Here is a 14,168-nt window from a genome sequence, read left to right on the forward strand (position 1 = left end):
CAAGTTTTTTTGACCTAAAAGTAACAGAATTTCCAGAGACCCTCTGGAAAATCTCATGTTTGTTCCCTCTTCTTTTAAAAAGGGAGCCGTTATGCTAAATTAAGCTTATTTGGTATATAGGAAGCATTGTCAAATAATTGATGCTAAAATTTCTTTGATTTGTATAGATATTTATATGGATACTGTTAAAATAGGTGTTCTAGAAATGGTATGAAACTCCTAGAAATCTGATATGTCCTGGTATATTATGATCTTGAAGTGTTATCTACTATTAAATAACCCAATTTCCTTGTCAATTACATCATAATGAACTCTCCTCAGATCTCTAGTCATTCTTATTTTTATGTCTTTGTCATTTATGGGAAGTTATTGTTTAAGTACTTCATCTTCAAAGAGATTCATGACAAAAACTTGACAAGTACTGTAGATCACAGGTTTTGATAAATTTAAGATCATAACACTGAATTTGGTAGAATTTCTAAAACTCAAATGGAAAACCGATTGCTTTAATATGTTTTTCCAGATTTAATGGACTCTTTTTTCTCTTTAAACAATCTATCGCTTAACAGCAATTTGGTCAAGTATAATCTTTACAACAAAGGTTAAAGCATTTATCCTTTTCTATCCGATCCCTCCAGAATTCTGAAACTCTTATTAAATATTCTTAGTTTTCATTACAATGTATTTACACAAATTCAGTAAGAATCTGTTCTCTTTGTAACAGGACACTCAGTATCCCTGACCCCTACTTCTTTGACTCAGTTTATAAAAGGAGCTATACTTCAATATTGTAAAGAACTAATGGCCTTTCTTAAAAATAACCACACTTTGTATAGCAGTCTTTTCACAGTGTACTCCCAAGGGATGAAGACCTTGAACATCATACCTTATGACATGGGGGATTCATCTATTGAAAAAGGCATCTCCAGAAAGACTCTCTTCAACCCATGAGAAAAACGCAAATCAAATAGTGTTAACCAATCCTTGTGCTGTCAGACTCCAAGGAATAGGTTCTTAGATTCACATGTTATAACTAAAGAAACGACCAAACCCTGACTGGACCTGCACCCCAACTTGACATAAAGATTTCCAGGACTTGGAGCTTTCCCAAGAGGACTGGACTAGGCCTTTATATGCTTTTGTCCCTGTTGCTTCTTACCTTGCTGTTTTTTCCTCTTTCACTTAGAGAAACCACACTCTTATCTGCTGCATTCCTCTGTCTATGGCAAAAGGGGGAAACCTCTCTGCTGGATCTGACACCAGAAACTCTAATCTGTTCACAATATTGGAGACTTTTGGTCTTACCTGGACCTAACTTCTCTTTAGTCCCAAGTGCTGCTGTCACTTATACCTGCCAGTCCATGGACACTACCTTTTCAGCTGTTACGACCAGTGTTACTGTACCTTGCTTCAGCCTTTCCCCGGTCATCACCTACTGGCTCAACTAAACATCTCCACCTTTGTCAATGCACAACCTTTGCTCCTGCACATTTTTTTCCTTACCACCTGTTTCTTTGCACCAAATAGATTTATACCTCTTTGTAAGGATTTTAGACAAGACTCCTTAAAGAAGAGATAGCCTTTCATGTAATGTCATTCCAACTCCTTGATTCGTGGATTGAATGGGTCAATCAAAATACCAGCTACCAAATCTGTCAATAATTAGACCTTAGCTGGAGTCCTCTACACTCTACCTAGTCATTTTTCTTTGAAATGGACACATTTCCCATGGACAAATGAATGTTTAGATGGTAGATGGATCAGAAGCCAATGCTTATTGGGACATTTAACTATTTCTGTTAAAATCCATAACAAATCAAGGGGACCTGGGTGGCTCAGGCAGTTAAGCATCCAACTCTTGATTTCAGCTCAGGTCTTGATCTCAGGGTCAGGTGTTCAAGCCCAGCATTGGGCTCCACATGGGGTGTAGAGCCTCTTAAAAAATCTGTAACAAGTCATAAGCCTCCCACTGGTCCATCCCATTAAGCCTCTATGGCTGCCTTAAATGGGAACATCCAGGAGGCCCACATGATTCTGGGTTTGCCTCCATAGGGAGAGACTTCTCCCATGGATTGAAGTACATGCCAATAAACTTGTGATGAAAAATCTCTAATATTAGGAGAACTGGCCGACTCCACAACTCATACAGTGATCACGTAATTCATCGGATAATTACAGAGTTCTTGTTTATCTACTCACTGAACAAAAAGGCATTTGCACAATAGTGAATACCACCTGTTGCACATGGATAAATTTCTCTGGGAAATGTGCACATTTGTGTAGGTTAGCACTTGGAATTAAGTAGATGCCATGGACCCTCAAGACCCTGTTCCCATGATCTGGCCTTGACGTTTGCCTTGTGCCAGGTCTCTGCCTAACCTGGCCTATGTGGCGCATAAATGTGCAGTGTATACCCCATTTGCTGGCCTTGGGGAGCTGGGGTCTTCCAAGCCTGTGGAATTCAAGCCTGTCCACAACCACCTGCACAGCTATCAGGCTCGAAGAGCATCTTCAAAGAGGGAAGGCAGGCAGTGGCAATCAGACCGATTTTCCTGATTTGTAGTTCGAGGGTCTCTAGTTATATTTTTGAGTGGCCCATAGAGACAGGTATGAAGACTGTCTATATATGAGCTATTAGGGTTATTTCCCTGAAGTTTACATAATGTCATTCCTGTTCAGTTTGTAGGGCTTCAAGAAAAAGGATGTTTTACTTCTTAGTGATTCTAAGTCAAATAGGTGGGAGAAAATTAGAAACATTATTATGGAGAGTTGTAGCCAGACTTTGGAAGGAAGTAGAAGGATTCAGGATTTAGTCTAGTTTATAGGTAGGAAACAAAACCTCAAAAACAATGAACAGAGGTGTGTTACTGAAACAACCTTTTTTTTTTTTTTTCTCTTAAGTTACTCTCATTTTCAAAGTTAGCCAAGTTGGGACCAGATTGTTTAAAAATAAGTTTAGCTTGTATAAACTTGGCCTGATTATTGATATAAGTATAGTGAGAATAGTGATTAATCATATAAATTCTTTTAAATCAGCTTTGCTGGAACTTTTTATAAAGAATTCTTAGATTTGAGGGGCACCTGGGTGGCTCAGTGGGTTAAAGGCTCTGCCTTTGGCTCAGGTCATGCTCTCAGGGTCCTGGGATCGAGCCCCGCATCAGGCTCTCTGCTCAGCAGGGAGCCTGCTTCTGCCTCTCTCTCTCTGCCTACCTCTCTGTTTACTTGTGATCTCTGTCAAATAAATAAATAAAATCTTAAAAAAAAAAAAAGGAATTCTTAGATTTGAATTTTTAACAGCCTCTCAAGGCTAAGAAGCCAACCCAAATTCTCACCCTCAGACTCTGCCTGCAATACCTTTAGGTTTGGGTTACTTCTCTTCTCAAAGTCCTCAAAATAGCCTGAGGTTCTGGCACCTTCCAGGAAGTGACTTTTTTTTTTTTTTTTTTAACGTAACTGGTAAGGCTTTGGGAACCCTGTAAGCAGAGTATGAGGCTGAGTTTCCAGGAGTCTTTATTGGCTCTATAAAGTCAATCTTAGTTCCTTAAAGATGTTTGGTTATATCTAAGTCTGTGCATTTTTCTCTCAAATATGACATTATAGTCAAAGCCTTGGTAATATTGCCTATATTTCCAATTGTGTTCTGTTACAAGGAGAACATTCTTGTTGAACTTATGCAAATAAATCTATTGCCAAGAAGATAAAAGAATGCTTACTGAGTTTCTGAATTCTGGAGGGATCAGGTAGGGAGAAAAAGATAAATATTTCAGTTCTGCTTAAAAAGGTGTAATTCAACAATTGCCACAAATCAGTTAGCTTAAGAGAAAAGGTTTCCTTAAATATGGAACAAAACATTAAAAAATCAGCAATATTCCTAAAAAACAGTCATAATATAATAATCATCTTCCTCAATATTCAGTCCCTTGTAATTAATTCTTGGTTTGCTTAAATCTGGTTTTTCCATTGGTCTTGGAAATTGCTTACCCAGTTCAGTTTTTGATCTTAAAGTTACAAGAAACTTGTGTTCTAGAGTCATTTTCATGAATGTTCTTGAGGAAGAGTTTTTTCAGAAGCACTTATAAAAACATCTGAGAGAAAGTATAATTATCTGTAAATGATAAAAGACTTAAAAATGGCAATGGGTAAGGATCTGATTAGAGTTGATTACAACACAATTAAGAAAGAAATTTGGTTATAACTGTGACACACACACATTTTAAGATAATAAATACAACTATAACTGGTTACAGTTGCATATCAGATTTTTAGGAATTTCATATAATTTTTAAAACACTTATTTTAACAACATATCTACACAAGTATAATCAAAGAGGGTATCACTTATTTGACAATGATTCTCATGGTGTTTAGCACACCTAATACACCTAATTAGTTTAATGTCTCTATTATGTTAGAAGAACAAATCCTTCCAAATGTTCCAGGGATCCTCTAGACAGTTTGTGGTCAAAAGACTTCATTTTAGAGTTTGATATTGGGACATTTGTCAAAGAATGTAAAAAGGTTTGAACATTTGATTAAATAAGATCACAAATCATTATGAAACAACAATTCTGTTTAAACAAAGTGACAATGAAAGATTTCAAAGGCAAATGCAGAAGGTGACATAGTTGTGAGCAAAACTCTTAATATTAAGAAGATTGTTTCATTAAGTAATCAAAAATCTGATGATAAAGATATCATAAAACACAGATTTTGATAAAACATAAAACCCTCTTTTCTAAGCAGAAAAGCTGAGGCCTTTTATAATCTCTTACCAAGAACAACAGTTCAAGTTTGCCAAAGTGAAAACCTAATTTTAATTTTCTACCAGTGTACTTTTGATGAAAGTTCATTTATGTGATTTACTTACTTTATTTGAATCTTAGGCAGTCCTGACTTCACATACAATTCCTTCTCAAAGATTCCTTTTCCATAAACCTTTACACTTTTTTTTCCCCTTTACATTCAGATTTTGTCCTATATTTTCCCTCCTTTCCAGCCTCTCTTTAGGACAAAATTACTTTCTTTTCCTTAAAAAAAAAATGCATTTCTGTTTCTCATACCTTCTTTTACTGAAGGCATATAATCTACTTTGCTTGCATATGAAAATGTTTTTATTTGTAGTCACTTTAACCACATATATGAGTTAGCTTTCTCAACCCATAGAAACCTAATTTCTAGTGAAATATTAGTACACAATTGTGAACTATTGTTACACCAGCATTTTTGTTTAGATTTGTAACACATTTTATAATTTCTAGAAACACACTTCCTCATAGCAGGATGTTTCAACAAAGCATGAAACATGTTTACTAAACAGCAGTTAGTAAACAAACACGTTTACTAACTAAACTTTATCTTTAGTTTGTTTGAAATAGGGAAGTCAAAAGTAAATAAACCTATGTTCAGCAATGAATATTTCATTATTTTGTCCTATTTGGAAATGATTTAAAGGTTTCAGGTTACCAAAAACATTTTGGGAGTTGTTTTTAAATATGCATGCTATAAAACATAACTGTTGCTAAAAAGTTTATGTACAAATTCTTATTCCTCTTACATATATGTAAATCATTTGCTCCCAACAATTATGTTTAAATCACCAAGGAATAATTCATGATATATAACTCAGTTATCATTCTAAGTTATTTTTGTTGACTAATTTTGTAACAGAGATAATATGAAGTTATTTGATTAGTGAACTTACGTAAGATAAATGTATTATATTGAATGTCGTTAACTCTAAAGTCATGTCTATTTTAATTAAACCAATCACCTTAAATTAGCTCTAATACTGTGAAAATTAATAAAGGGAAACCTCACTAAAATGGAATGGGTAGGTTCAGCAGGAGATGCTCTCATGACCTACCACTTCTTATAAATTGCAAATCCAACAGGAAGAGAGGGACCTTGCACATGGATACCACGTAACTACTCCAGCAGGAGGAAGAAAGGCTTTCCTCTTCCCCTGCCCCACAGTCCAGCCAATGAGATACAGTCACAACGTAGCAAATGAGAAGCCACTATCCTTCAAACTCCCAGTTTACTCCAGTAGACTTGTTTTTGTTTTGTGTGTCTTTTTTGTTTTTAAAAGATTTTATTTATTTATTTGACAGAGAGAGATCACAAGTAGAGAGGCGGGCAGAGAGAGAGGAGGAAGCAGGCTCCCTGCTGAGCAGAGAGAGCCTGATGTGGGGCTCGATCCCAGGACCCTGAGATCATGACCTGAGCCGAAGGCAGAGGCTTTAACCCACTGAGCTACCCAGGTGCCCCTCCAATAGACTTTTTGTTTAAAATGGCCTTCCCCACTTCCCCTCTCCTCTATAAAAGAGCATACCCCACCTTTGTTCTCCAGACCTGCCTATGGTTTTGCCTGAGCTTGCTTGTCCTGGATTGCGATTCTTTGCTATCCGCCACCCCCCCTTTTAAAGATTTTTAATTATTTATTTGACAGGGACAGACACAGTGAAAGAGGGAACACAAGCAGTTGGAGTGGGAAAGGGTGAAGCAGACTTCCTGATGAGCAGGGAGCCCTATGTGGGGCTTGATCCCGTCATGACTTGAGCTGATGGCAGGTACTTAACAACTGAGCCACCCAGGTGCCCTCTGCTCTTCCTAATTAACATATATTTGGCTGGCAAAATGACTAGCAGCTTAATTTTAACATTACTTGGTGATCAGAAGTGGGATCTAGAGAAGACCCCCCCTCCAAGAACTCCAAGGCTAGTGAGCAAACAGGTGCTGGTACACACACAGCTGACTGGGCTCACCACTTTCTCCCTGACCTTAGAGTTTGAGGGTAAGTTTTCTCCGAGGTTTTGAGCTCTCCAATTTGTGTTCAGTCTCTCCAGGCTTTATTTGGGGTAAGTTTTAAGCCCTGCCTCCCCCCTTTTAAAAACATCTCTGAGAGCAGTCTTTTGGCCTTTGGTCCAGCTCTTTTTTGGAACTGGACTGTTACTAATGGAAATGCACTGACCTTTGGTCTGAATTCTGTTTGCAACCAAGCTGTTCTTACTGGAACTGTGCTGGCCTTTGTTCCAATTCTTTCTGAAACCAGGCTATTCCTGTCAAAACAGTGCTCTTTAGAAATTTTCTTTTTTGCTCTAGAGAAAAACAAAACAAAACCTCTAAGAAATGGGATCCTAGTCCTCAAAATGCTTTGAAGGTGCCCACCCCAACTTGTGGGACTTTGGTCAGTTTTGTGTTTAAAAACTATCATCCCTCTGCATGGACATTTGTATCTAAGTGGACTGACTGAACCAAAAGTAATCTAGAACTTCAGTAGGCATTATGCGGAACTTCCAGTCTCCCCAAACTTAATTGTCCCCAAACTGAGTTGGGCAGCCATGACCTAAAATTGACAAAACTGAATGAGTTTCCCATCTTAATTGGTATTTTGAAACTTCCAAACCTCATCATTTGGAATTCAAATCGGACAAGGAATCCAAAATCACTTCTGCAAAATACAATCTATTAATGAAGGCAAAAATTTATTTTTAAAATTTTTTAAAAGATTTTTATTTATTTGACAGAGAGATCACAAGTAGACAGGCAGGCAGAGAGAAGGGAGAAGCAGGCCCCCTGCCGAGCAGAGAGCCTGATGTGGGGCTCGATCCCAGGACCCTGAGATCATGACCTGAGCTGAAGGCAGAGGCTTAACCCACTGAGCCACCCAGGCACCCCTGAAGGTGAAAATTTAAAAAAAGAGAGAGAGAGAGAGAGAGAGAGAGAGAGAGAGAGAAAAGGCAGAAAGGCTTCTGAGGCTTCTTCTTTCCCCCTCCTTCATCTTCTTGACATAACAGCTGTCTTATGCTCAGGCCCCATCTCTAGCATCACCTTCCTCTATTCTCTCTGCACCTTTCCCATCTCTTCTGTTCCCTCTGATCCCTCATTCTAATCTTTTTGCTAAATTTCTGTTTTCCTCTGAAACTTCCTCCACCGCTTCCTCTCCCAAACCTATTAAAACCTGCCCCTTTAAAGTTAAGTCTTCTGAGGATCTAAATAAATCCCAAGTTTCTCTTGTTCCTGGACTAAGGCTGAATTGTGAGCCATAAAGAGATTCCTTTAGTGACTGAGGACCCTCATAAGTTTGCTGAAGAATTTAACATAGGTTTTCAAACTTGCCAACCTGATTTCTCAGATTTATATTAATTAGTCCACATGCTTGTTGATGAGAATCAGTCCAAATGTTAGATGAAACTAGCCCGATGGGAACATTTTGAACAGGATTTAGAGAAACAGAGCCCTAACTTTTTGCAAGATGCTAGAACACTTGCTGGAGATCTCCACTGAAGAATTATAGTAGCTTTAAAAAAAAAAAGATTTTAGTTATTTGAGAGAGAGAGATCACAAGCAGGGGAGCTAAAGGCAGTGGGAGTAGGGAAAGCAGACTCCCCACCGAGCAGGGAGCCCAGATGCTGGGCTCCATCCCTGGACCTCAGGATCATGCCCTGAATGCAGATGCTTAACTGACTGAGCCACCCAGACACCCCTATAGTAGCTTTTTTAGAAAGCCTGTTGACTGGAAGAAAATGCAGGCTTGAACACAAAAGCCTGATGAATCTGTTCATGATCATTACACTTGATTCTAAACTATCTTTAAAAAAAATGCTGGTCTTATCTTAGATGTTGAATCCCCTTGGGTAGCATTTAACACTTTATTAATGGGCAGATCTGAGATCTTTCCCTTTTAGTTAAAAAGACCATGATGTAATGGGAAATCATATCCACTCCAGATTTAGTTAATTTGGCAAACCAGCTCACTTGCACCCTAGATGAATTATTTAAAGGAAAGAGTACAAAAATTTTCAGTTTTCAACTCCAGGGAATTAAGACCTTTAAACAAAACTGGAAACTTAGTTTCTGCTCTTATTGCAAAGAACAAGGGCATTGGAAAGAAGACTGTTACAAATTTAAGTGCTCCAGATGTCTTCAACCCTCTGGCCAACCTTTTTAATGTTCTCCTAATTACCACTGATGGGGCTCCAAGGAGCTAAGGGGCTCTTCCCAATCTTCTCTCTCAATCACATCAGAGGAACCATTCTTCAGAATGGGAATGAAATCTCTCCCTTCTCCTACTAACACCAGAGCTTCATTCTTGGAGATCAACCCCATTGCTATAAAGCAGTACCTGCCTTGGAGTACTAAACCAGTTCCAACAGTAGTGGGCTCTAATAAACCCCAACAAGTTCCTGTCTCTGAATCTATTCCCTTTTGTCTAGGCTCTTTGAGAGATACACAATCCTTTCTCTTTAGTTCCTCCACCTGTATTTATTTCAAGATTTCTTAGAAAAATACCATGCAGGCATTTCTTTCTCCCAAAAGGGGGAAATAATTCTAGAATTTGACAGTAATAACTAAAATAGTCAAGCAAGGAAAATAAATGATGCTTTGGCATCTTTTCTATACTTGGTCTCTAATAGTGCTAGAGCGGAGTCCAAGGACATTGATCATTTGTTCCCATTAGATCAACCGCCGTCCTCTTTATGGGTAAAATCTTCAGTGATATCCACAGAGTCCACAGTGTACCTCCCATCAGGATTCAAATGGACCATGCAAAACTTCTCCCTGGTATTAATTCCCTATAAATGGAGAACCCCTTCTGTGTATCAAGCCTGTTACAGGAGATTACAAGGCTCAGGTTCTCATTCTCTGCTACACTAGTCCCTGTAATACTCCTTTTTTACCTATGGAAAACCCAATGGCTGAGGATGGAAATTTGCACCTTTTGACTCCCTGTGACAATTTATAGGAAACCCCTCTAACCAATCCTACTACCAATGCGTATTCATAGTTTACTGATGGTTACAAATTAAAGGATAAAAATGGTAAATATTATGCCAAGCATTGCTATTGCAACTCCTTTTGAAGTCACTGAGACAGCACCTTTATCTTTGGCTACTGCAGCCCAACAGGCTGAGTTATATGCCCTTACCTGAGTGTGTACTTTGGCCAAGGGTAAAACTAAACATTTATACTGATGCCTTTGGGGTTGCTCATAATTTTGGAATGTTACGGTAACAATAAGGTCTCCTTACCTCCAATGGAAATACATTTAAAAATGGTTCCTATGTCCAAAATGTATTAGAAACCATACTTTTGCCAGGGGTTATAGCTATTATTAACCTTCTCAGACATTCCAGACCTGACTCCCAGCATGTTAAAGGAAACTACCTTGCTGATATTTCCACATATGCAGCTCTCACGGAGACCAATAGTTAAACCACGGTTATGTTTCAAAGGGATGGTCTCTCAAATAACGATTGAGAAAAACTGATGAGAGATGTCCAAAAATTGGCTCCAGGAAAGAAGAAACAATATTAGAAATGTAATCATTGTTGGTTTGATAAAAAGAACTCTAGTTTGGACCAAATAACTATCCAGCCCTAGCAGGAATTCTAAAATTCCCACTACTTACAACTGAATATGCATTAAACTACTGTTCTACTGATAAAATGGTAGTGTTCATGAACCAATATTGGTGGGGAAATGTTAACCATCCCACAAAACTGCCTACCTTGGTTGTTCCTTTTGTCCAAATTACAATACTGGGAAACCTATCCCTACTGGCCCTGGGCATGTTAAATTGCCAAATGAACAATTTGAGGGTTGGCAAATGGATTTCATACAGCTCCCTCCATCTCGAGAATAAAGTGTTTTAGTAATGGTTTGTATGTTTTCTCACTGGACTGAAGCTTTCCAATGCCTCTTCTGTGGCTAAAATTATGTTAGAAAAGATTATCCTTACTCGGAATACCTCTCTCAAACTTCATAGTGATTAAGAGACCCATTGTACTGGTCAGGTGCTATGACACATCTGTGCTGTTTGGCTGATTTTACACTTTCATTTTGAACACCATTCTCAATCCCTGGAGTTGGATGAATGCACTGACAACACTATTAAGACTAAACTGGACAAAAAAGACTTTAAAACAAAGACTATCACAAGAGACAAAGAATGACACCATATAATCATAAAAGGAACAATCCAACAAGAAATATAACACATGTAAATATGTACCCAACATGGGAGTACCCCAATACATAAAGCAGCTACTAACAAATATGGAAGCAATTGATAGTAATACAGTAATAGTAGGGGGCTTTAACATCCCACTGACCTCAATGGATAGATCACCCAGACTAAAAGTCAACAAGGAAACAGTGACTTTGCGTGACATATTGGATCAGCTCCATCTAAAAGATATATTCAGAACATTCCACACTAGAAGAGAAGCATACCCATTCTTTTCAAGTGCACATCGAACATTCTCCAGAATAGATCACATATCAGTCCACAAAATAAGTCTTGACAAAAAAAAAAGACAAATTCAAAAATACCAAATTCCTACCATGTATCTTTCCTGACCACAATACTATGAAATTAGAACTCAATCACAAGAAAAAAATCTGGAAAGAATGCAATTATAGTAGATTAAATAACATGATCAAATAAAAATAATATTTTATTTAATATTTAATAAAAAATTAAATAACAGTGAATGGGTCAACCAAGAAATCAAAGTGGAAATAAATGGAGACAAATGAAAGCATAGTCATCCAAAATCTTTGGGATGCAGCAAAAGCTATTTGAAGAGGGAAATTTATAGCAATACAGACGTACCTCATGAAGCAAGAAAAATCTCAAACAACATAACCTTACACCTGAAGGAGCTAGAAAGAGAACAAACAACCTAAAACCAGCAGAAATAAGGAAAAAATAGAGATCAGAGCAGAAGTAAACAAAATAGAAATTAAAAAAACAGTAAAATAGATTAATGAAACCAGGAGTTGGTTGAAAGGATCAACAAAATGGATAAACCTCTAGCCAGACTCCTAAAAAACAGGTCTTGAATAAACAAAATCACCAATGAAAAAGGAGAAATACCAACATCACAGGAACAAAAAATTGTCATAAAATATTATAAAAAACTATATGTCAAAAAACTAGACAACCCAGAAGAAATGGATGAGTTTCTAGAAACACATAAATAACCAAAACTGCAGCAAGAAGAAATAAAAAATTTGAACAGACTAATTACCAGCAAGGAGATTGAATTGTAATAAAAAAAAACTCGCAATAAGCAAAAGTCCAGGACCAAACAGTTCTATGGCAAATTCTACCAAACATATAAAGAAGACTTAATACCTATTGTACTCAAACTATTCCCCAAAATAGAAGGAAACTTCAAAATTCATTCTGAGGTCAGTGTTACCTGATACCAAAACCCATTAAAGACCCCACAAAAAAGAACTATAGGCCAATATCTCTGACGAACATAGAGGCAAAAATCCCCAACAAAATACTAGCAAATAGAATCAAACAATACATTAAAAAAAAAATCAGTCACCACGATAAAATGGTATTTATTCCTGGAATGTAAGGGTGGTTCAATATTTGCAAATCAATCAATGTGATACATCACATCAATAAGAGAAAGGATAAAAACCACTATGATCATTTCAATAGATGCAGAAGAAGCATTTGATAAAATACAATATCCATTCATGATAAAAGTTCCTGACAAAGTGGGTTTAGAGGGAACACACCCCCAACATAAGAAAGGTCATCTATGAAAAACCTACAATGAACATCATACTCAATGGGGAAAAATTGAGAGCTTCCCCCTAAGGTCAGGAACAAGACAAGGATGATCTAACCACTTTTATTCAACATAGTACCAGAAGTCCTAGTTATACCAATCAAGTAAGAAATAAGATATGTATAAATTGGTAAAGAGAAGTAGAACTTTGATTTACAGATGACATGATACTATATAGAGAAAACCTAGAAGACTCCATCAAAATCTGCTGGAACTAATAAATGAATTCTGTGAAGTCACAGGATCTTTTGTGTTTCTATACACTAAAAATGAAGCAGCAGAAAGAGAAATTAAGGAAAAAAAATCCCATTTACAATTCACCAAAAATAATAAGATACCTAGGAATAAACCTAACCAAAGGGGTAAAACTCTGAACTATAGGACATTGGTGAAAGAACCCTCTTGCACTGTTGGTGGGAAAGCAAACTGGTGCAGCTACTGTGGAAAACAGTATGGAGGTTCCTCAAAAAGTTAAAAATAAAACTACCCTATGATCCAGTAATCACACGACAGGGTACTTACACAAAGAATATGAAAACATTAATTCGAAGGGGCCTATGCACCCCTATTTTATTGCAGCATTATTTACGTAGCCAAGATATGGAGGCAGCCCAAGTGTCCATCGATAGATGTATAGATAAAGAAGCTGTAGACATACACACACACAATGGATTATTATCCATTGAAATTATCCATCCATGAAAGGATGAAATCTTGCTATTTGCAACAACATGGAAAGATCTAGAGAGTGTTATGCTAATGAGCTAAGTCAGAGAAAGACCAATACCATATGATTTCACTCCTATATGGAATTTAAGAAACAAAACAAATGAACAAAGAAAAAAAAAAGCCAAAACCTAGACTCTTAACCATAGAGAACAGATAGTTACCAAAGGGGAGGTGGGCTGGGGGGATGGGTGAAACTGGTGAAGGGGATTTAAAGTACACTGACCTTGAAGGGCACTGAGTAATATGTGGAACTTCTGAATCACCATTTTGTAATTAAAATTTTAATTAATTAAAAAATACTGGGGACCACTCCCCAGGTTTAGATCATGGACACAAGTGTCCTCAGAGAGAGCCTAGATAACACAGCCCCCGTGATCCAAAACTTTACTCCCCAAAATAGCCCAAGAAAGCTAAGGTCTTCATTCCACAGGTAGTGAAACCAAAACATTGAATTAAATGCTTGACTGTTCTACCCTAAGGAAACTCTGGTTAACCTGATTGATTTATGAGCTTGTTTGCAGAAGTTGACTTTCCACCAGCAAGACTAGCTGAGCCTGGAACAAACCAAGAAGAATTCTTGCAGTTGCACAGACAGGACCAGGAGTAAATGAAAGTAACCTCTGTGATGACACATTCTGAGCTCTCCCCCATCATCATGCTACCCTGACATTTAATGGACATGTGTCCCATGAAAAGATAGGGTTCCTGAATTCCCATATCCAGAAAGGAGAACACTTCTCTTTCCCCCTATATCCAATCAACATAGTCCATTCAACCTACATACCTATGACATCCTGCCCCCTTGTTCTTAAATACACTTAACTGCAACCCCTTGTGGAGGCA

The sequence above is a fragment of the Enhydra lutris genome, unplaced genomic scaffold (assembly GCF_002288905.1).
Source record: "Enhydra lutris kenyoni isolate GAN:26980312 unplaced genomic scaffold, ASM228890v2 scaffoldscaffold25, whole genome shotgun sequence".
Lineage (NCBI taxonomy): Eukaryota > Metazoa > Chordata > Mammalia > Carnivora > Mustelidae > Enhydra > Enhydra lutris.